This window comes from Bos indicus x Bos taurus, chromosome 13, assembly GCF_003369695.1.
Source record: "Bos indicus x Bos taurus breed Angus x Brahman F1 hybrid chromosome 13, Bos_hybrid_MaternalHap_v2.0, whole genome shotgun sequence".
Lineage (NCBI taxonomy): Eukaryota > Metazoa > Chordata > Mammalia > Artiodactyla > Bovidae > Bos > Bos indicus x Bos taurus.
The window spans coordinates 80,233,423-80,254,030 of NC_040088.1; the positions used below are offsets into that span (position 1 = coordinate 80,233,423).

A 20,608-nucleotide genomic window follows, 5' to 3' on the forward strand; every position below is an offset into this window, starting at 1 on the left:
TGGCTTGACAAAAACTACATTCACAATGCCAGATTCCCAGTGCATAAATAACCAACTGGAAATTCCCAAAGACAGGAGTGTCAGGAACTCTGAGCCACTCAGATGTTCTTTCCCTATACTTCTGTATGGGGTTGCATGGTCCTCATTTTAGCAGAGGGTTCCAAGAAGCAGATCTTGAAATGAGAATTCACATGTGACTTGATTTATTGAGGAAGTTCTCTTGGAAAAAACTGGGTGTGGAAAGCAGGACAGAGGAGGAAAGAAGCCAAGTCAAGTTGAAGCCTTAGTCTTAACCCTCAGGAGTGGTTGGTAATGTCAATTACACCTCAAATTTTGGCCTAACTTCAAGACAAAAGAGCTGGGATTTCCTCTTCCCAACCCAGTCAATCATTGGCTAGGGACTACTTTTGAGAATGTATAAGCCAAGGAACTTCTATCTCTCAAGCTGATAGCCCCAGGGGGCTTCTCCACAGAGCATCATAGAGATGAACAACTGGAATCAAAACACTTAGAAGGCAAGGAAAGGCACATTAAAAAGGTCAAAGTCACCCAAGGGAATCTGAGTGGAGCACCATTGGAGATGCTACACATTTATGATGATTTTAAGGGACTGGAAAATGCCAGTTTCTGCAAACATACAGTTTATTTTATTGTTTTTAGTGTTATAAAATTTGGAGGGCATAGGAGTTAGCCTTAGAAAGTTTGAGTTTTAGTTCATGCTCTGGGGAAGCCTTACAAATAGCTGTGAAAAGAAGAGAAGCAAAAAGCAAAGGAGCAAAGGAAAGATATAAGCATCTGAAAGCAGAGTTCCAAAGAATAGCAAGAAGAGATAAGAAAGCCTTCCCCAGTAATCAATGCAAAGAAATAGAGGAAAACAACAGAATGGGAAAGACTAGAGATCTCTTCAAGAAAATCAGAGATACCAAGGGAACATTTCATGCAAAGATGGGCTCGATAAAGGACAGAAATGGTATGGACCTAACAGAAGCAGAAGATATTAAGAAGAGGTGGCAGGAATACACAGAAGAACTGTACAAAAAAGATCTTCATGACCAAGATAATCATGATGGTGTGATCACTCACCTAGAGCCAGACATCCTGGAATGTGAAGTCAAGTGGGCCTTAGGAAGCATTACTATGAACAAAGCTAGTGGAGGTGATGGAATTCCAGTTGAGCTCTTTCAAATCCTGAAAGATGATTCTGTGAAAGATGATTCTGCACTCAATATGCCAGCAAATTTGGAAAACTCAGCAGTGGCCACAGGACTGGAAAAGGTCAGTTTTCATTCCGATCCCAGAGAAAGGCAATGCCAAAGAATGCTCAAACTACCACACAATTGCACTCATCTCACACGCTAGTAAAGTAATGCTCAAAATTCTCCAAGCCAGGCTTCAGCAATATGTGAACCGTGAACTTCCAGATGTTCAAGCTGGTTTTAGAAAAGGCAGAGGAACCAGAGATCAAATTGCCAACATCCGCTAGATCATGGAAAAAGCAAGAGAGTTCCAGAAAAACATCTATTTCTGCTTTATTGACTATGCCAAAGCCTTTGACTGTGTGGATCACAATAATGTGGAAAATTCTGAAAGAGATGGGAATACCAGACCACCTGACCTGCCTCTTGAGAAATTTGTATGCAGATCAGGAAGCAACAGTTAGAACTGGACATGGAACAACAGACTGGTTCCAAATAGGAAAAGGAGTACATCAAGGATGTATATTGTCACCCTGCTTATTTAACTTCTATGCAGAGTATATCATGAGAAACGCTGGACTGGAAGAAGCACAAGCTGGAATCAAGATTGCCGGGAGAAATATCAATAACCTCAGATATGCAGATGACATCACCCTTATGGCAGAAAGTGAAGAGGAACTAAAAAGCCTCTTGATGAAAGTGAAAGAGGAGAGTGAAAAAGTAACATTCAGAAAACGAAGATCGTGGCATCTGGTCCCATCACTTCATGGGAAATAGATGGGGAAATAGTGGAAACAGTGTCAGACTTTATTTTTCTAGGCTCCAAAATCACTGCAGATGGTGACTGCAGCCATGAAATTAAAAGACGCTTACTCCTTGGAAGGAAAGTTATGACCAACCTAGATAGCATATTCAAAAGCAGAGACATTACTTTGCCAACAAATGTCCCTCTAGTCAAGGCTATGGTTTTTCCAGTGGTCATGTATGGATGTGAGAGTTGAACCGTGAAGAAAGCTGAGCACCAAAGAATTGATGCTTTTGAACTGTGGTGTTGGAGAAGACTCTTGAGAGTCCCTTGGACTGCAAGGAGATCCAACCAGTTCATTCTGAAAGAGATCATCCCTGGGATTTCTTTGGTAGGAATGATGCTAAAGCTGAAACTCCGGTACTTTGGTCACCTCATGCGAAGAGTTGACTCATTGAAAAAGACTCTGATGCTGGGAGGGATTGGGGGCAGGAGGAGAAGGGGACGACAGAGGATGAGATGGCTGGATGGCATCATTGACTCGATGGACGTGAGTCTGAGTGAACTCTGGGAGTTGGTGATAGACAGAGAGGCCTGGCGTGCTGCGGTTCATGGGGTCACAAAGAGTCGGACACGACTGAGCGACTGAACTGAACTGAACTACTTCCCAAGAACAGTCAGTCTAAAGCCAGGTCTTGGACTTTTCCTGGTGGTCCAGGGGATAAGAACCCACCTGCCAATGCAGCAGACATGGGTTCGATCTCTGGTCCAGGAAGATTCCACATGCCTTGGGGCAACTAGGCCCCCCATGCACCACAACTACTGAGCTGGTGCCTTAGAGCCTGCGCTTTGCAACAAGAGAAGCCACCACAATGAGAAAGCCCAAGATACAGAGTAGGCCTTGCTCAATGCAACTAGAGAAAACCCACATGCAGCAATGAAGACCCAGCACAGACAAAAAGAAAATAAATAAATTGTTAGGAAAAAAGCTACAAAGCTGGGTCTTGTATTGGCAGTTCAGGGCATGCAAACTACATTGACATTGGAGTCATTACATATTCATCAACCAAGTCAACAGATTGTTAAGCCCAAGTCCACGATGAAAGACTTCCTATGTTACAGCTTCCCTGCTACATTGCTTTATATAAATGGTAGCTCAGACAGTGGTTTTAAGATCTTATTTTAGCATCCTTTAATGTATGAGGAAACTTCAAGCTTGCTTCTGACTTCAGTGAGTTTGAAGATGAGCCTCTTACTTCTTTTGGGACACTTTTTTTCTCGTTACCCCATAGGAACTCAGATTTCTCCATTGGCTTCTGGATCTGGAGTTCAGTGAGTCTGCAAATACAATCCCAGTTACTCTTCTGTGTTCTGTGTTCACTTCCGTTTCTGGCTTTCAGAAATGTTTATCTCAGTTTTTGGAATGGTCATATTGTTTAAATTCTTCTTTTTGATGTCATATTCTGTATCAGTCAGTTATTGCTGCATAATACAGTACCCCTGAAAAATGAGTGATTTACTACAAGTCATGAACTCACATTCATGTATCTGGGCTTTACCTGGGGTTTGGCTAATCTGGGGTGGGTTCTGCTGGGCAACTCTGCTTCACTCTGCAGGAAGTGAGATGGGGGAATAAAAATTTTGGCTTCTTTATCCTCTCGCTATCTCATCTCCTGTTTGTGTCCCCTCCTCCCACCTCATTCTCTGCCAATTAGCCAAGTTCATCTGTAGCTGAAGAACTAGGGTACCATTTAGAAGTCCATAAATGTCAGTCCCCTGAAGCACAGAGCTGGGTAGAGAAGGTGAGGGGGCAACACAGAGTATCTAGTCTGATCCAAGGGACGTCATAGATAGTTGATAAAGCACTGGGAGACACAGGGCACATGCAAACAGAAAACCAAGACTCTTGAGTCTCAGAGAGGTGTGATCCCCCAAGTCAGATTTTTGGAAAATCACTCCTTTGGGGTTTTAGGAAATTGGCAACTCTTGGCCTAGATGGGGGACACAAAGGCAGGAGTCCCAGGAACTCCAAGGGGCAAAATCCTGTTGCCTTTGAAAACCATCTTGCACTCAAAGAACTATGGCACCCTTTGGACCTTTTATTACTTCGGTCTCGTTAATCTGGTCTTTGTACTGAGAAGAATGAAAGGAGGGCAAATTTTTCCACTCAATGAACATTGAAGTGGCAGTCGAGTAAGCTATTGAGTTCCAGCTCTGCCACCGTCAAAGTCTGTGACCTTGGACAATACATGTGGCTTGTTGAGCCTCAGGTTTCCTCCTGCAGAAAATGAGGAGGTTGAATCAAATGCTTTCACTTCTTTGAAAACTCAGTAGCTATGGTTTATAAACGGGATGAATGACACTTGCAATTTTGTTTTCTTTTTATTGAAAAATATTTCACTCTGACTGTCCATGCTCTGGTCTCCTTACTGAATTACTCAAACTAATGGGAATCTAGTGAAAGAGCTTTGTATTTTCACTTTTCCTTTCCCTAATTCTTAAAACCATTATTTTCTTCTCTGCCTCCCAGGCAAAGGAGAGCCAGCCCTGACAGCCACCCAAGGCAAAACATGGTTTGACAGTGATAAAATGAAAGAGCTAGCTGCCTGTAAATTTAGATCTCTAGCATAGATACTGATTTCCTAGCCTCATGGACATCCCAGTAATTATCTAGAATTATGCATAATTTACCTACTTACATTTTCTAAGAAACTGTCAGTTTTCAGGTCAGAGTTTGACAATTTATTGGTTTGTCCTGTGGAAATAAATTGGGGGCATCAGGGGCTGGAGTCTTTAATGTGTGCAGTTGGGGCCATAGATGTGAAACGGCCTCCTATTTATAGCTGAGCAAGCTTAATTGTTGCTTTTCAATCTAAATAGAAAGGCTCTGTTTACTGCTGCTTTTAATTGTTGCAAGTGGTGAAAAAGCATGCAGGGCCTCTTCAGTAAAGGCAATTTAATAAAAGCATTTTGTCAATAAATTATTATTGCCATCATGAAAGCCATGCTCAGCATTCAAATATAAAGCAAGCAACAGCTTGGCTTCTCCCTTTGATGGACTCAGCACAATGCTTTTACATTTTCTTAATTCATTCTATTTTTTCTCCTGTTTTTCATGGACTATTAGAGCTGATAAGGGCACTGTGGATCTTCTTAATCTCTAGCCCTTATTTTACAAAGGAAAGTCTCTGAATTACCTGTTCAGGGCTGTGACATGATTGTGTCTAGAGTCTTTTTTTTTTTTTTTTTTTCTTTTTAAAGATCATTTGAGAAATCAGAAAATCAATCTGCTTTCTGTGAGTGCTTAGTTGAAAGGGGATTATGGAACCCACCAAAACATTACTTGCATAGTTCTCTTTTGTAAAACTCTTATCAAAATTTTCTACCAAGTATATCACTTTAGCTTCAATTTCCAGGGAACTGAGTAACACAGTATAATGATCCAACCCAGAAGGAAGTTCTCTGTGTGGAAGGCAGGGGATCATATTCTTCACAAATGACCACACAATATTTCCAGGATTGCATACTCTTCCAGAACCTTGCCTTCCTCCTTCAGTTCATGTTTCCTTCTCTTGAACCTGGACTTGTCTTGATGAGTAGAATGCAACCAAAACCACTTTGTGTGACTTCTGAGGCGAGGTCCTAAAAGGCACTGTGTTTCCACTTCCTTTCAGGATGCTTGGAACACAGCCACCGTGTAGAGAGGAAGTTCAGGTTGCATGAAGGAGCCCTACATAGGTGTTCAACAGGGCCGACAGTTGGCATTGACATCAGAGTGATTTTGAGCTGCTCCAGCTGATGACAAGTGCAACTGACAGCTCTCTGTTGGGTCCTGTTGAAATTGCAAGTTCTTAAAGAAAATAAATATTGTTGGTTGAAGCCACTACATTTTGACATGTTATACAGCCACCAAAACTGGAATTCTGTGATACAAATACTATCCCCTTGCATCTCAATTCTCTTTAAAGTCTATCTTCCCCTTTCCTTTATAATGGGCCCTTGTCCATTTTCTTTATTTTTACTAGGGACCTAATGCTACTTCCTCTCGGCTACCGCCCCTGACCTTGGATGCAGGGTAGCTCCTCTTGGCTGCGCTCTGCGTGCCGTCGCAGCTGCCCAACACAAGCTAGAATCCTTATCTTTGACAAAGGAGGCAAGAATATACAACGGATTAAAGACAATCTCTTTAACAAGTGGTGCTGGGAAAACTGGTCAAGCACTTGTAAAAGAATGAAACTAGAACACTTTCCTGGAGAAGGAAATGGCAATCCACTCCAGCACTCTTGCCTGGAAAATCCCATGGATGAAGGAGCCTGATAGGCTACAGTCCATGGGGTCGCAAAGAGTCAGACACGACTGAACGACTTCACCTCACTAGAACACTTTCTAACACCATACACAAAAATAAACTCAAAATGTATTAAAGATCTCAACGTAAGACCAGAAACTATAAAACTCCTAGAGGAGAACATAGGCAAAACACTCTCCAACATACATCACAGCAGGATCCTCTATGACCCACCTCCCAGAATATTGGAAATAAAAGCAAAAATAAACAAATAGGACCTAATTAAACTTAAAAGCTTCTGCACAACAAAGGAAACTATAAGCAAGGTGAAAAGATAGCCTTCAGAATGGGAGAAAATAATAGCAGGTGAAGCAACTGATAAACAACTAATCTCAAATATATAAAAGCAACTCCTACAGCTCAATTCCAGAAAAATAAACGACCCAATCAAAAAGTGGGCCAAAGAACTAAATAGACATTTTTCCAAAGAAGACATACAGATGGATAACAAACACATGAAAAGATGCTCAACATCACTCATTATCAGAGAAATGCAAATCAAAACCACAATGAGGTACCATTTCATGCCAGTCAGAATGGCTGCGATCCAAAAGTCTACAAGCAATAAATGCTGGAGAGGGTGTGGAGAAAAGGGAACCCTCTTACACTGTTGGTGGGAATGCAAACTAGTACAGCCACTATGGAGAACAGTGTGGAGATTCCTTATGATCCAGCAATCCCACTGCTGGGCATAGACACTGAGGAAACCAGAATTGAAAGAGACACGTGTACCCCAATGTTCATCGCAGCACTGTTTACAGTAGCCAGGACATGGAAGCAACCTAGATGTCCATCAGCAGATGAGTGGATAAGAAAGCTGTGGTACATATACACAATGGAGTATTACTCAACCATTAAAAAGAATACATTTGAATCAGTTCTAATGAGGTGGATGAAACTGGAGCCTATTATACAGAGGGAAGTAAGCCAGAAAGAAAAACACCAATACAGTATACTAACGTATATATATGGAATTTAGAAAGATGGTAACAATAACCCTGTATACGAGACAGCAAAAGAGACACTGATGTATAGAACAGTCTTTTGGACTCTGTGGGAGAGGGAGAGAGTGAGATGATTTGGGAGAATGGCATTGAAACATGTATAATACCATATATGACATGAGTCGCCAGTCCAGGTTCCCTGCACGATACTGGATGCTTGGGGCTGGTGCACTGGGATAGCACAGAGGGATGGTACGGGGAGGGAGGAGGGAGGAGGGTTCAGGATGGGGAACACGTGTATACCTGTGGCAGATTCATGTTGATATATGGCAAAACCAATACAATATTGTAAAGTTAAAAAAGAAAAAAAAAGAAAATAAGTCTTATAAGTATTGTCAAAAAAAAAAAAATTTCCAGGAGAAATATCAATAACCTCAGATATGCAGATGACACCACCCTTATGGCAGAAAGTGAAGAGGAACTAAAAAGCCTCTTGATGAAAGTGAAAGAGGAGAATGAAAGTGTTGGCTTAAAGCTCAACATTCAGAAAACGAAGGTCATGGCATCCGGTCCCATCACTTCATGGGAAACAGATGCGGAAACAGTGGAAACTGTCAGATTTTATTTTTTTGGGCTCCAAAATCACTGCAGATGGTGACTGTAGCCATGAAATTAAAAGATGCTTACTTCTTGGAAGAAAATTATGACCAACCTAGATAGCATATTCAAAAGCAGAGACATTGCTTTGCCAACAAAGATCCGTCTAGTCAAGGCTATGGTTTTTCCAGTGGTCGTGTATGGATGTGAGAGTTGGACTGTGAAGAAAGCTGAGCGCCGAAGAATTGATGCTTTTGAACTGTGGTGTTGGAGAAGACTCTTGAGAGTCCCTTGGACTGCAAGGAGATCCAACCAGTCCATTCTGAAAAAGATCAGCCCTGGGATTTCTTTGGAAGGAATGATGCTAAAGCTGAAACTCCAGTACTTTGGCCACGTCATGTGAAGAGTTGACTCCTTGGAAAAGATTCTGATGCTGGGAGGGATTGGGGGCAGGAGGATAAGGGGACGACAGAGGATGAGATGGCTGGATGGCATCACTGACTCGATGGACGTGAGTCTGAGTGAACTCTGGGAGTTGGTGATGGACAGAGAGGCCTGGTGTGCTTCGATTCATGGGGTCGCAAAGAGTCGGACACGACTGAGCAACTGAACTGAACTGAACTAATACTACTTCAAATACCATTGCTACTACATCTATTGGTACTACTAAAAAAATAAGATACTTTTTATAGCTAATGTTGAGTGCATATACCTACTGCACTCTACCTATAGATTTAAGTCTTAACATGTACTAATTTATCTAAACTTCATCTTAACCTGGGATGGGTTGAATTGTATCTGTCTTCCCCAAATTTACATGTTGAAATCCTATATCCCAGTATTTCAGAATGTCTGTATTTGGAGACAGGGTCCTTAAAGAGGTAAAATTAGGTCATGAGGGTGGGCCTTAATCCAATTGACTGGTATTCTTCTAAGAAGAGGAGATCAGGCCACAGACATGCACAGAGTAAAGACCAAGTAAAGACATAGACAGAAGATGGTCCAAGCCAAAGAGGCACAACCCTCTAGACACCTGATCTCAGATGTTTAGCCTCCATAAGTGTGAAAAGTACATTTATATTACAGTCTGTGGTATTTTTTAATGGCAGTTCTAGCAAATGAGTACACAACCTTAAAGCAGTATTGAGCTCAGATGAAGGGTCTACAGATGCAGGAGCTGACACAGAGAGAAGGTAAGTGGCTTGCCCACGGTTAACACAACTTTATTTTCTTTCAGAAATAAGGAAAAATGGCCCAGTAATTTAACTTACATAAAGAGTTTCACAGTTAGTTCGAAGAAAGATTAAAAAATTAGAAAAGTCAAACCTACCCTATGGTTGTACCATTTAGCGACAGAGTCCTCAGAAATATGTCCCACTAGTCCTCTTGGCTGAGTTAGGACAAAGTAGCTCCAGGGCAGGCGTGAATGCAGTCACGTTTCACCATGGCTGTGGATGCCAGCTGGGGCCAGAGCATTTCTCTCCCTCTCCATCTGCTTTCCACATCCACACTGATGCCCAGGGCAAAGCTGCACAGAAAAAGAGTGTGGGTTCCTGAACAACTGTGTGGAGTTGAGTCACTGTCCATCCATATTGAATGAATGAAAAGAATAAATCGTATTGGGTTAAACCAATGGATTTTGTGGGGTTTTGGTTTCATTTTGTTTTTACTGCTGTGAATTTACCCTTACACATAGAGATTATGATTGGGATTAAACTAGTCAATGCCACTGCTGGGCCACAATAATTGGTTTAGGTTGGGTGCATGCCCACATGCACCAATGAGATATGAGGAGCTGTTTTCTGAGGGTTCTGGAAAAAGGAAGAGTCTTTCACTGAAACTATTAGAATTGATTCCCCTTTTCCACTTCTCTCCCAACTCAACATGCTAAGCAATTCAAACTTTCAATCTGCTGTAGCCTTTTGCTGGCAGGAGACCACTGTGTGGAGTCAGAGGGCAGAGAGATGGGGAAGCCAGGTGCTAATGACATCACTGGTTTGCTGGATACGGCCTTGCCTGATCTATCTGTGAACTCCTTCAGTTCTTTAAGACAAGTAGATCACTTCATTGCTTGAGTCTGAGATTTCTGCTCTTAGAAACATACTCAGTGTTACTGAGCTCCAGCTGCCTACACAGAACCCATTAACTCCCTTTTTCTTCCTCACAGAACCTCTCTTTTACAGATGCCCCATCCTCATGTAGCCCGTATGACCCAGAGGAACCCCTTCAGCTTGAGGAGTGAGTCTGAAGGGATTAAGAGTTATCCCCCTTGTCTGTGATTGGTTTGGGAAAAGTCATGTGACCCAGTTCTGGTCTCGATGACATGTGATGAGAGGATTCCTGGTTTCATCCAGGGAAGTTTTGGCTTGGTCTTAAGAGTAAACTATTCTCTCTTTCCATAACTGAAGTCAGATGAATCTACCATTGTCCCCTGGACAACTTTAAAACATGAAACCAACCACAGGAACAGCAAAGCCAGGGATTATATAGAAACTAAACTCCAGATAACAATATTGAGATCCTGGATCAACCAACTCTTATTACATTTCCTATTAAATGAACTTATATATCCCTTCATTAAAAAAGCTCATTTAGAAATAATTGAAAGTCATCCAGTTGTTTGAATAACTGAAAGTTAATGGCTGCATGAACTATCCCAGTGCTTCCAAATGCTTCCAATAGAGCAAATAATCTCTTTTCTCTGTCCCCAAAGAAATGGTAGCCAATGCGTACTTTCCTCTTTCTATCTCTATCTCCTTAGGCTATAAATGGCCAAATGGTTTTCTTCTCACATGAAGAGGCATGGAATAAACTCCATGAAATCTCTTCAGACTAGTCTTGAAATAGAAAAAAGGTGTTGAAATACCTTAAAGTGGTCTGTGCTCTATGATACAGCCTAGAAGAGGCTATTTGACAATATCCTTTGCAGTAAGAAGAGCATCAGTTGGCATGTTGTTGGCCTCTTGAGTGAACAAAGGTCTAGAAAAGAGATCAGGCTTCTTTCTTCTCTTGTCCAAGATTGTTCTATGATTATATTCAGGGATTAATGACTGATGGTGAAAATGAAATTAGTTGTTAGTCTTAGCCAGGTAATTATGTTCCTGAACTATCAGGAGAGATGGACTTTGAGGCCTCTAATTACATAAAGAAAACTTTCAAGTGTCTAATCTTTATATATAGATTTGGTTCTTATATTTGTAAAATTTCTTCTTCCATTAATGCTACTTGTGTATATTATCAACTCTGGGGGGTAACTATAGCAGGTTTTGTCAATTTCATTATGCAAATAAATTTGAACAGGGAGAGTGATGATTTCTAGGCTGATTCTATTGGTAGACCACACACTGTATGATTTCAGTTCTTTTAGATCTATTGAGATTTATTTTATGACCCAGGAAATGGTCTATCTTGATCTATGTTCTGTTGGCAGTTGAAAAGAATGTGTGTTCCTCCAATGCTGGGGGATACTCTATAAATGTGGACTAGATCCTGTTGGTTGATGGTGTTGTTGAGTTCTTGTATATCTTTTCCAATTTTCTAACAAGTTGTTCTGTCAAATATTAAAAGAGAGGGGTAGAAGTCTGAAATTGAACTTATAGATTTGTATACTTCTTTCAGTTTTATCAGGTTTGTTTCATATAGTTTGCATCTCTGTTGCCTGGGGGATACACAGTGGGTGTTACTATGTCTTCTTTGTGGATTGACCCTCTCATCAGTATATAATCTCTCTCACTAAGTCTGTAATTTTGTTTTTTGCTCTCAAGTCTAGTCTACTTTATCTGTTATTAACTATCATCTCCATTCAATAGATGTCATTCCATATCTTCCCCCTTACCAGCCCATTATCTCAAGTCTAGTCTACATTATCTGTTATTAACTAGCCACGCCTGCTTTCCTTTGATTACTGTTTCCATCGTTTTACTTTCAACCTGTGTATGTTGTGATATTTGAAGTGAGTTTCTTGTAGACAATATATAGTTGGATTACATTTTTTAATCCATTCTGCCAAGGTCTTTTAACTGATATATTTAGACCATTTAAATTCAATGTCCTTCAGGTGGCCCTAGTGGTTAAGAACCCACCTGCCAATGCAGCAGATGCAACAGACATGAGTTGGCTCTCTGGGTCAGGAAGGTCCCTGGAGAAGAAAAGGAAACCTACTCCTGTATTCTTGCCTGGAGAATCTCTTTGACAGAAGAGCCTGACAGGCTACTGTCCATAGTGTCATACAGAGTCAGACACAACTGAAGTGACTTTGCACACATTGATATATTATTTTCCAGGTGACTCAGTGGTAAAGAATCCACCTGCCAATACAAGAGACATAAGAGATATGGGTTCGATCCCTGGGTTGGGAAGATCACTTGGAGAAGGAAATGGAATTCTGCTCCAGTATTCTTGCCTGGAAAATCCCACAGACAGAGGAGCCTGGCAAGCTATAGTCCGTGGGGTTGCAAAAGAGTCGGACATGACTTAGAACATATACATGACACATGCATTGATATATTAGGGCCTAAGTCTGCCATTTCATTTTTCTTTTGTTTCTGTTTTTCATTTATGATTTTTTTTTGCTTTCATAGGAATTATTTGAAAATTTTTTTAGAATTGCACTTGAATTATCTGTAATGTTCATCAATAGTGTATCTCTTTGCATAGTTTTTTCCTAATGGTTGCTCTTATATGTATATATACATAAAACTCATCACAGTCTACTGTTGTCATCATTTTACTCATTTGAATGAAGTGTAGACAATCTTATCTCTTTATGTCCATTTATCCTCCTCTGTTCATAACATAATTTTCTTAAATATTTCCTCTACATATTTTAATAAGCATATCAGGCAATGTTATAATTTTTGCTTCAAATGTCAAATATAATTTAGAAGTCTCAAGAAGAAAAGGTAATTCTGTTGTCATTATGCATAGTTTTGGTTACTGTATTTCTTCCTTTCTGATGGTCTAGGGTTTCTTCTTTTACCATGCTATTTCTTTTTAAAGAATAGCTGCCCAACTGAGACCAGAACCTCCAAGCTCAGCTCAGTCCCAATTGCAAGCCTTAGATTCAGGAGCTAAAGAAACAGCTATCATTTCAAGTCATTAATTTTGGAGCTGTTTATTACCAGCATTGCTGTAGTAATAGGTAACTGATATCAAATGGATGGGAGGCCCTGTACACCACACACACACACACACACACACACACACACACACCTCCAGCAGGCTCTGATGTGTGGAAAAGACTGAGATTATTTGTAACCCTTGAAGGGAACACGCCCAGCCCAATGGGTTTAGGTTCTGCCTTCTCAGTTTTTAAGGACCATCTTTTCTAGATTCAGAGATCTCCAGATAAAACAAGACTCTGAGGAATACTGTGTTCCCTTCTAAGTCTGCCCTAGCTTCCCAGGCAAGATGTAGAAAGGCCAGAGAAGCCCTCTCTCCTAGAGGGCAGGCTCTGTCACCTCCATGTAATAGATCTCATCCCATATTTTCCCCTCTTACCAGCCCATTATTACTATCTGCTGTCTTGCCCTCATGGTATTTTGTGCTATGGAGGCTGGTTATGGGCTTTCTCTAATTTGCATAAAAACCAAGAGTTCTCATTACATTCAAAGGAGAAAGGGTGTATCTTTTTATAAGCCACACCAAAGAATCCATGTTTGTTCTAGAACTAGGTTCATGCCCCTTCAGAGTAGAAGACTGTAAAGTTTCTAAAATGCTTACTGCTAAATTCCAGAGTCCCTCTTTCCACAATATGCCAGCAAATTTGGAGAAATCAGCAGTGGCTGCAGAACTGGAAAAGGTCAGTTTTCATTCTAATGCCAAACAAAGGTAATGCCAAAGAATGTTCAAACACAATGACACTCATCTCACATGCTAGTAAAGTAATGCTCAAAATTCTCCAAGCCAGGCTTCAACAGTACGTGAACTGAGAACTTCCAGATATTCAAGCTGGATTTAGAAAAGGCAGAGGAACCAGAGATCAAATTGCCAACATCCATTGGATCATTGAAAAAGCAAGAGAATTCCAGAAAAACATCTACTTCTCCTTTATTGATTATGCTAAAGCTTTTGACTGTGTAGATCACAACAAACTGTGGAAAATTCTTCAAGAGATGGGAATACCAGACCTCTTAACTTGCTTCCTGAGAAACCTGTATGCAGGTCAAGAAGCAACAGTTAGAACCAGACATGGAATAATGGACTGGTTCCAAATGAGAAAGGAGTACATCAAGGCTGTATATTGTCACCCTGCTTATTTAACTTAAATGCAGAGTAGATCATGCGAAATGCTGGGCTGGATGAAGCACAAGCTGGAGTCAAGATTGCTGGGAGAAATATCAATAACCTCAGATATGCAGATGACACCACCCTTATGGCAGAAAGTGAAGAAGAACTAAAGGGCCTCTTGATGAAAGTAAAAGAGGAGAGTGAAAAAGCTGGCTTAAAATTCAACATTCAAAAAATGAAGATCATGGTATCTGGTCTCATCACTTCATGGCTGGATTGGAAACAGTGAGAGACTTTATTTTTGGGGGCTCCAAAATCACTGCAGATGGTGACTGCAGCCATGAAATTAAAAGATGCTTGCTCCTTGGAAGAAAAGCTATGACCAACCTAGATAGCATATTAAGAAGCAGAGACATTTCTTTGCTGACAGAGGTCTATCTAGTTAAAGCTATGGTTTTTCCAGTAGTCATGTATGGATGTGAGAGTTGGACTATAAAGAAAGCTGAGTGCCAAAGAACTGATGCTTTTGAACTGTGGTGTTGGAGAAGACTCTTGAGGGTCCCTTGTACTGCAAGGAGATCCAACCAGTCCATTCTAAAGGAAATTAGTTCTGAATATTCATTGGAAGGACTGATGCTGAAGCTGAAACTCCAATACTTTGGCCACCACCTCATGCAAAGAGCTGACTCATTGGAAAAGATCCTGATCCTGGGAAAGACAGGGCAGGAGGAGAAGGGGACGACAGAGGGTGAGATGGATGGTGTCACTGACTCAATGAACATGAGTTTGAGAAAGCTCTGGGAGTTGGTGATGGACAGGGAGGCCTGGAGTGCTGCAGTCCATGGGGTCGCAAAGAGTTGGACACGACTGAGCGACTGAAGTGAACTGAACTCTTTCCATAAAGAGGGTCTCTCTAGCCTTATTTCCATAAACAATTTCTTTTGGTTTTTTGTTTTTTCTTAAACCAATGGTGTCCCTGAACTCAGAGAAGTCAGGATAAGGCTTTGTTTAAGATTTTTTTTCTGTTTCTAGCCATATTTAGTGAAAATGTTAGTCATTTAGTCATGTCCAACTCTTTGTGACACTATGGACTGTAACTCGCTAGGTTCCTCTGTCCATGGAATTAATTCTCCAGGCAAGAATACTGGAGTGGGTAGCTGTTCCCTTCCCCAGGGAATCTTCCTGACTCAGGGGTTGAATCTTGGTTTCCTGCATTGCAGGTGGATTCTTTACTATCTGAGTCACCAGGGAAGTCCAGCAGATAAGTAACCAGTCATTCATTTGACTCCACGGGAGGGGATCCTAATGCTTACCCCCATGGTGAGAGTTGGGGGACAGATGAAGGGAGCATTTTCTGAGGAAGCATCTCTCCTGGGATGCCATGCTGGGTGGTATGAGTATATCACCTCATCTAAGACTTACTACAACCCCTGATATTGATACTACTGTTATCTTCATTTTATAAACAAGGAAATGAAGGTTCAGTAAGGGGAAGCACTTAGCAAATGTTAATCAACAAAAGAATGTAACTTCTACAGGCCTGCTCAGTTCAGTTCAGTTCAGTCGCTCAGTCGTGTCCGACTCTTTGTGACCCCATGAATCGCAGCACACCAGGCCTCCCTGTCCATCACCAACTCCCGGAGTTCACTCAGACTCAACATCCATCGAGTCAGTGATGCCACCCAGCCGTCTCATCCTCTGTCATCCCCTTCTCCTCCTGCCCCCAATCCCTCCCAGCATCAGAGTCTTTTCCAATGAGTCAACTCTTTGCATGAGGTGGCCAAAGTATTGGAGTTTCAGCTTCAGCATCATTCCTTCCAAAGAAATCCCAGGGCTGATCTCCTTCAGAATGGACTGGTTGGATCTCCTTGCAGTCCAAGGGACTCTCAAGAGTCTTCTCCAACACCACAGTTCAAAAGCATCAATTCTTTGGCACTCAGCTTTCTTCACAGTCCAACTCTCACATCCATACATTACCACTGGAAAAACCATAGCCTTGACTAGACGAACCTTTGTTGACAAAGTAATGTCTCTGCTTTTCAATATGCTATCTAGGTTGGTCATAACTTTCCTTCCAAGGAGTAAGCCTCTTTTAATTTCATGGCTGCAGTCACCATCTGCAGTGATTTTGGAGCCTAGAAAAATAAAGTCTGCCACTGTTTCCACTGTTTCCCCATCTATTTCCCATGAAGTGATGGACCGGATGTCATGACCTTCTTTTTCTGAATGTTGAACTTTAAGGCAACTTTTTCATTCTCCACTTTCACTTTCATCAAGAGGCTTTTTAGTTCCTCTTCAGTTTCTGCCATAAGGGTGGTGTCATCTGCATATCTGAGGTTATTGATATTTCTCCCGGCAATCTTGATTTCAGCTTGTGCTTCTTCCAGTCCAGGGTTTCTCATGATGTACTCTGCATATAAGTTAAATAAGCAGGGTGACAATATATAGCCTTGACGTACTCCTTTTCCTATTTGGAACCAGTCTGTTGGTCCATTTCCAGTTCTAACTGTTGCTTCCTGACCTGCATACATATTTCTCAAGAGGCAGATCAGGTGGTCTGGTATTCCCATCTCTTTCAGAATTTTCCACAGTTGATTGTGATCCACACAGTCAAAGGCTTTGGCATAGTCAATAAAGCAGAAATAGATGCTTTTCTGGAACTCTCTTGCTTTTTCCATGATCCAGCAGATGTTGGCAATTTGATTTCTGATTCCTCTGCCTTTTCTAAAACCACTTGAACATCTGGAAGTTCACGATTCACATATTGCTGAAGCCTGGCTTGGAGAATTTTGAGCATTACTTTACTAGTGTGTGAGATGAGTGCAATTGTGTGGTAGTTTGAGCATTCTTTGGCATTGCCTTTCTTTGGGATTGGAATGAAAACTGACCTTTTCCAGTCCTGTGGCCACTGCAGAGTTTTCCAAATTTGCTGGCATATTGAGTGCAGCACTTTCACAGCATCATACCTTGCTAATTATAGGAAAACATCATTCCCCACCCACCCCCTGCCCCCCCCACCCCGCCCCACAACCTTATTCCCTACACACTTTTTCTGAAATTTAAGAAAAAGTAGAGAAGATAATATGGCAACTACCTAGTATCTTTTATAAAGAGTTGATCATTGCTTAAATTCTGTCTCATTTGCATGAAATATTTAAAATAAAATGTTAATATCTTGGATCCTCCCTTTCAACCTCATTTACTATCCCCTTCTCCACTCCCAGCCCCAAGAATGAATCTCTACTATAAGTTTCGTGTTTTCCTTCTGGCCCATTTCCATACAGCTCAAAGACCTTTCTGGGATTAGAAAGTTTCATTCTTTTTTCTGCTTCCTTCTAGTGATTTTGGGAACACCACGCCTTAGAGAAGGTCAGTGACCTCTGCCTGCCCTCTGCGCTTTGCCCACCCCCACCCCCTGCCCACCATGGTGTGTGACATTGGTGCCAAGGGGCAAGTTCAGCCGGAGTGATGTTCTTGGTAGAGCTGAAGTGGTCCACCACAGCTACAGCAGACAAAGCTCTTTGTTCTCAACTCACGCTGCTAATCGTTCAATTCCAAGGACAACCGGGAACATCGCATTTTGTTTCCAGAGCTGCATGATATCTTGGTATGACGCCATCTAGTGTTCCAAACTTTGCTAGCAAAAGAAATGAAGCATCACCTCAAATAAAACAAAAAGACCTCAAACTAGGGGTGGGGGGCAGATATTACTACTAAACTACCTTAAAAGCAAAGCTTGAGTTTTCTTTTTCTTTTTTTATCACCATGGCAGGAGGAAGCACGGGTGTCCCACTTGCATATCCTGACCCTCACCCCTTTGGTGCAGAGGGGCCAGGCCACCAGCTACCAGCACCTGCCCAGCAGGGGAGGCTGAAGTGATGGGAAATCAGTGCCCCCTGGAAAAAGCCCTCAACAATAACTGCTAAGAATTGATACATAAATGCCTTAGCTCCGTCTCTCAGGTAGGATAACAGAAAGGCATGTGTCCAGCACTCCCAGAGTTTTCCAGTGAAATGCAGCTCTATCTGCCAGAGTGCTGGCTGGCCAGAGTGTGCATGCTTTACCAGCTGCTTTCCTCTGGGTCTCAATCCCCTATGCTCCCACTAGCATTTCCTTCACTTCTCAAGTAACCAAGTAAACCATTTCCCTAGGTATCTGTGTCTCAGTGTCTCCCAAATTGAGAAAACTCCTCTGTGGTTGATTGCAAAGTGGCTCCAAACTACTCCCTCCTCTCTGTCTTTACTATGTAATGTTGCAGCTCCTCCCATGAAGCAGTGGGCTGGTCTTGGGTCTGACTTTGGCCACTAGAATATGATGGAAGTGATGGCATGCCAGTTCCAAGCCTCGGCTTCAAGAAAATATATAGGACGACTGAAGGGAACATACTCCATAGCACAGGGAACTCTACCTAATGCACTGTGGGGTGCCAGATGGGGGAGAGATCCAAAAGGGAGGGGATATATGTATATGCACTTTGCTGTGCAGTAGAAGTTAACACAACATCGTAAAGTAACTACACTCCAATAAAAATTGATTAAGAAAAAGGAATATACAGGACTACTTTTTTCCTCAAATATCATGAGTGGTTTGTCACTAACAGAAACTGATTTAAGTCCATATCTGAGACCCTCCCTTGTATGCATTTCCTTGAATAAGAGTATTATTTACCTTAAGGAAAACCATCTTCTCTGGAACAGAGAGGTTAAACAACCTTTTCAGGGTTGCCCAGCAGAATGTGAATGCAGTAGCTGTCAGAGTCCTGGTTTATTTCTTTGCTCCAGGGCCTCTGTGCTGAGTTACCTTGTCTGGGTTTGCCTGCTGGCTGCTGCATTTTCTCCCCACCACGGCTGCCAGTGCGGCTGCTGGTTTTTTCCAAAGCCCTCTTTTCAAAGAGCTGTGAGGTAGGAGGCGCCTGCGTTTTCACAGATTGTGCCAATGACATATGTGTCTACTAGGGATTCAAGTGCTTACAAAACCAGCCTGAGATGCAGAGCTCACGAAAACCACTGCAATTGCTGGATGCTGGAAAATTTATGGAGCTGCAGAGCCAGCAGGATGCAGAGTAAACAGCACTGAAGAGAGTAAGTCTAGCTGTGGCATCCTGACCTTGCCTCTGGTCTCCGAAGTTATTCTCAACCCTAAGAAGCCAGGATTCAAGGACGAAGCATGGCTTCACGCAAATGCAGAGCCAAAAAGCATGAGGTTAATTGTCTAACTGAAGGAAGTTCTTGTAGGCTAGGGCAGTGGTTCTCAAAGTAGGATCCTTTTACCAGCGTCACCTGGGAACTTGTTAGAAAATTCTTGGGCCCCATTCCAGACCCTCTGAATCAGAATTTTGGGGGATGGGGCACCATCAGTCTGTTTTATTAAGCCCTCCAGGTGATTTGAATGCAGGCTTAAGTTTGAGAATTACTGATTTAGGGGCATGTTATTACAAAGGTGGCTCACGGCATTGGCATCCGTTGGGAGCTGCTTAGAGAGGCAGAAACGGCACTTAACAAGATCCCCAGATGATCTGAGTACACCTCAAAGTTGAGAAGCTCTGGGTATACATTTCTAGTCTCAAACCTTGAAGTTTGTGATTCACTGGGTCTGGGGTGGGGCCTGCCAACTTATATTTCTAAAAAGCTCCCAAGTATTGCTGATGCTCGGAGAAGGCAATGGCACCCCACTCCAGTACTCTTGCCTGGAAAATCCCATGGACGGACGGGCCTGGACGGATGCAGTCCATGGGGTCGCTGGGAGTCGGACACGACTGAGCAACTTCACTTTATTTTTTCACTTTCATGCATTGGAGAAGGAAATGGCAACCCGCTCCAGTGTTCTTGCCTGGAGAGTCCCAGGGATGGTGGAGCCTGGTGGGCTGCCGTCTATGGGGTCGCACAGAGTCGGACACGACTGAAGCGACTTAGCAGCAGCAGCAGCATTGCTGATGCTGTGGTTTTGGGGGCCACATTTTGAGTATCAAGATTCTAGTCCTCAGGCCAGGCTTAGAATCTGGGTCATGGGAGGGTTTCAAGGCAATCAAAGTTTGAGCCATTCTGGACAGACATGCAGGGTGCACATCGCTCAACTCCAGAGACGCCATTCACACAGACTGAGTCAAGGACCTGAAACCCTCAGCTAAGTAAGATAAGAGGCAGGGTAGAATAAAGAGTGGGATTTACAGTTAGAAGTGGATTTGAATCGTAACCTTGCCTCTAACGTAGTATGATCTTGGGAAAATTATTTAAGTCTGTGTTTCAGTGTCCTTATCTGTAAAATGGAGATGGTCATACCTGCCCCACTAGATGAGATATTCAATGGTCAGCACACAGAACAAGTGCAGCAAATATTCGTTTGCTCTCAGCCAAGGGAATAGCAGTGTCATCAGATGCACTGTCTCCTTCTCCTCCTCCAGTCTCCTCCCAGGCAGGGGCCTAATTGCCTGCTTCAGGCTGAAGGCCAGGTAAGCGTGATGGGCTTTTCTTTAGCACTCCCAGGGGTCAGATGAAGGTGACACAAGAATAATGCAGGCTATTTATATTAGGAACTCTTCTCATGGGTTTGT

The 20,608-nt window shown here is 42.3% G+C and overlaps 1 long non-coding RNA gene across 1 annotated transcript in view; it reads left to right on the forward strand.

Annotated features, from left to right (window-relative positions):
• LOC113903727 overlaps positions 1-19,763 on the forward strand; it is a 148,515-nt gene extending 128,752 nt beyond the window's left edge. Inside the window, exons 2-4 of the long non-coding RNA XR_003514277.1 lie at positions 17,398-17,665; positions 17,831-18,020; positions 19,014-19,763. This is a non-coding gene — a long non-coding RNA (uncharacterized LOC113903727). The remainder of the gene's footprint in view (positions 1-17,397; positions 17,666-17,830; positions 18,021-19,013) is intronic.
• The last annotated feature ends 845 nt before the right edge of the window (positions 19,764-20,608 follow it).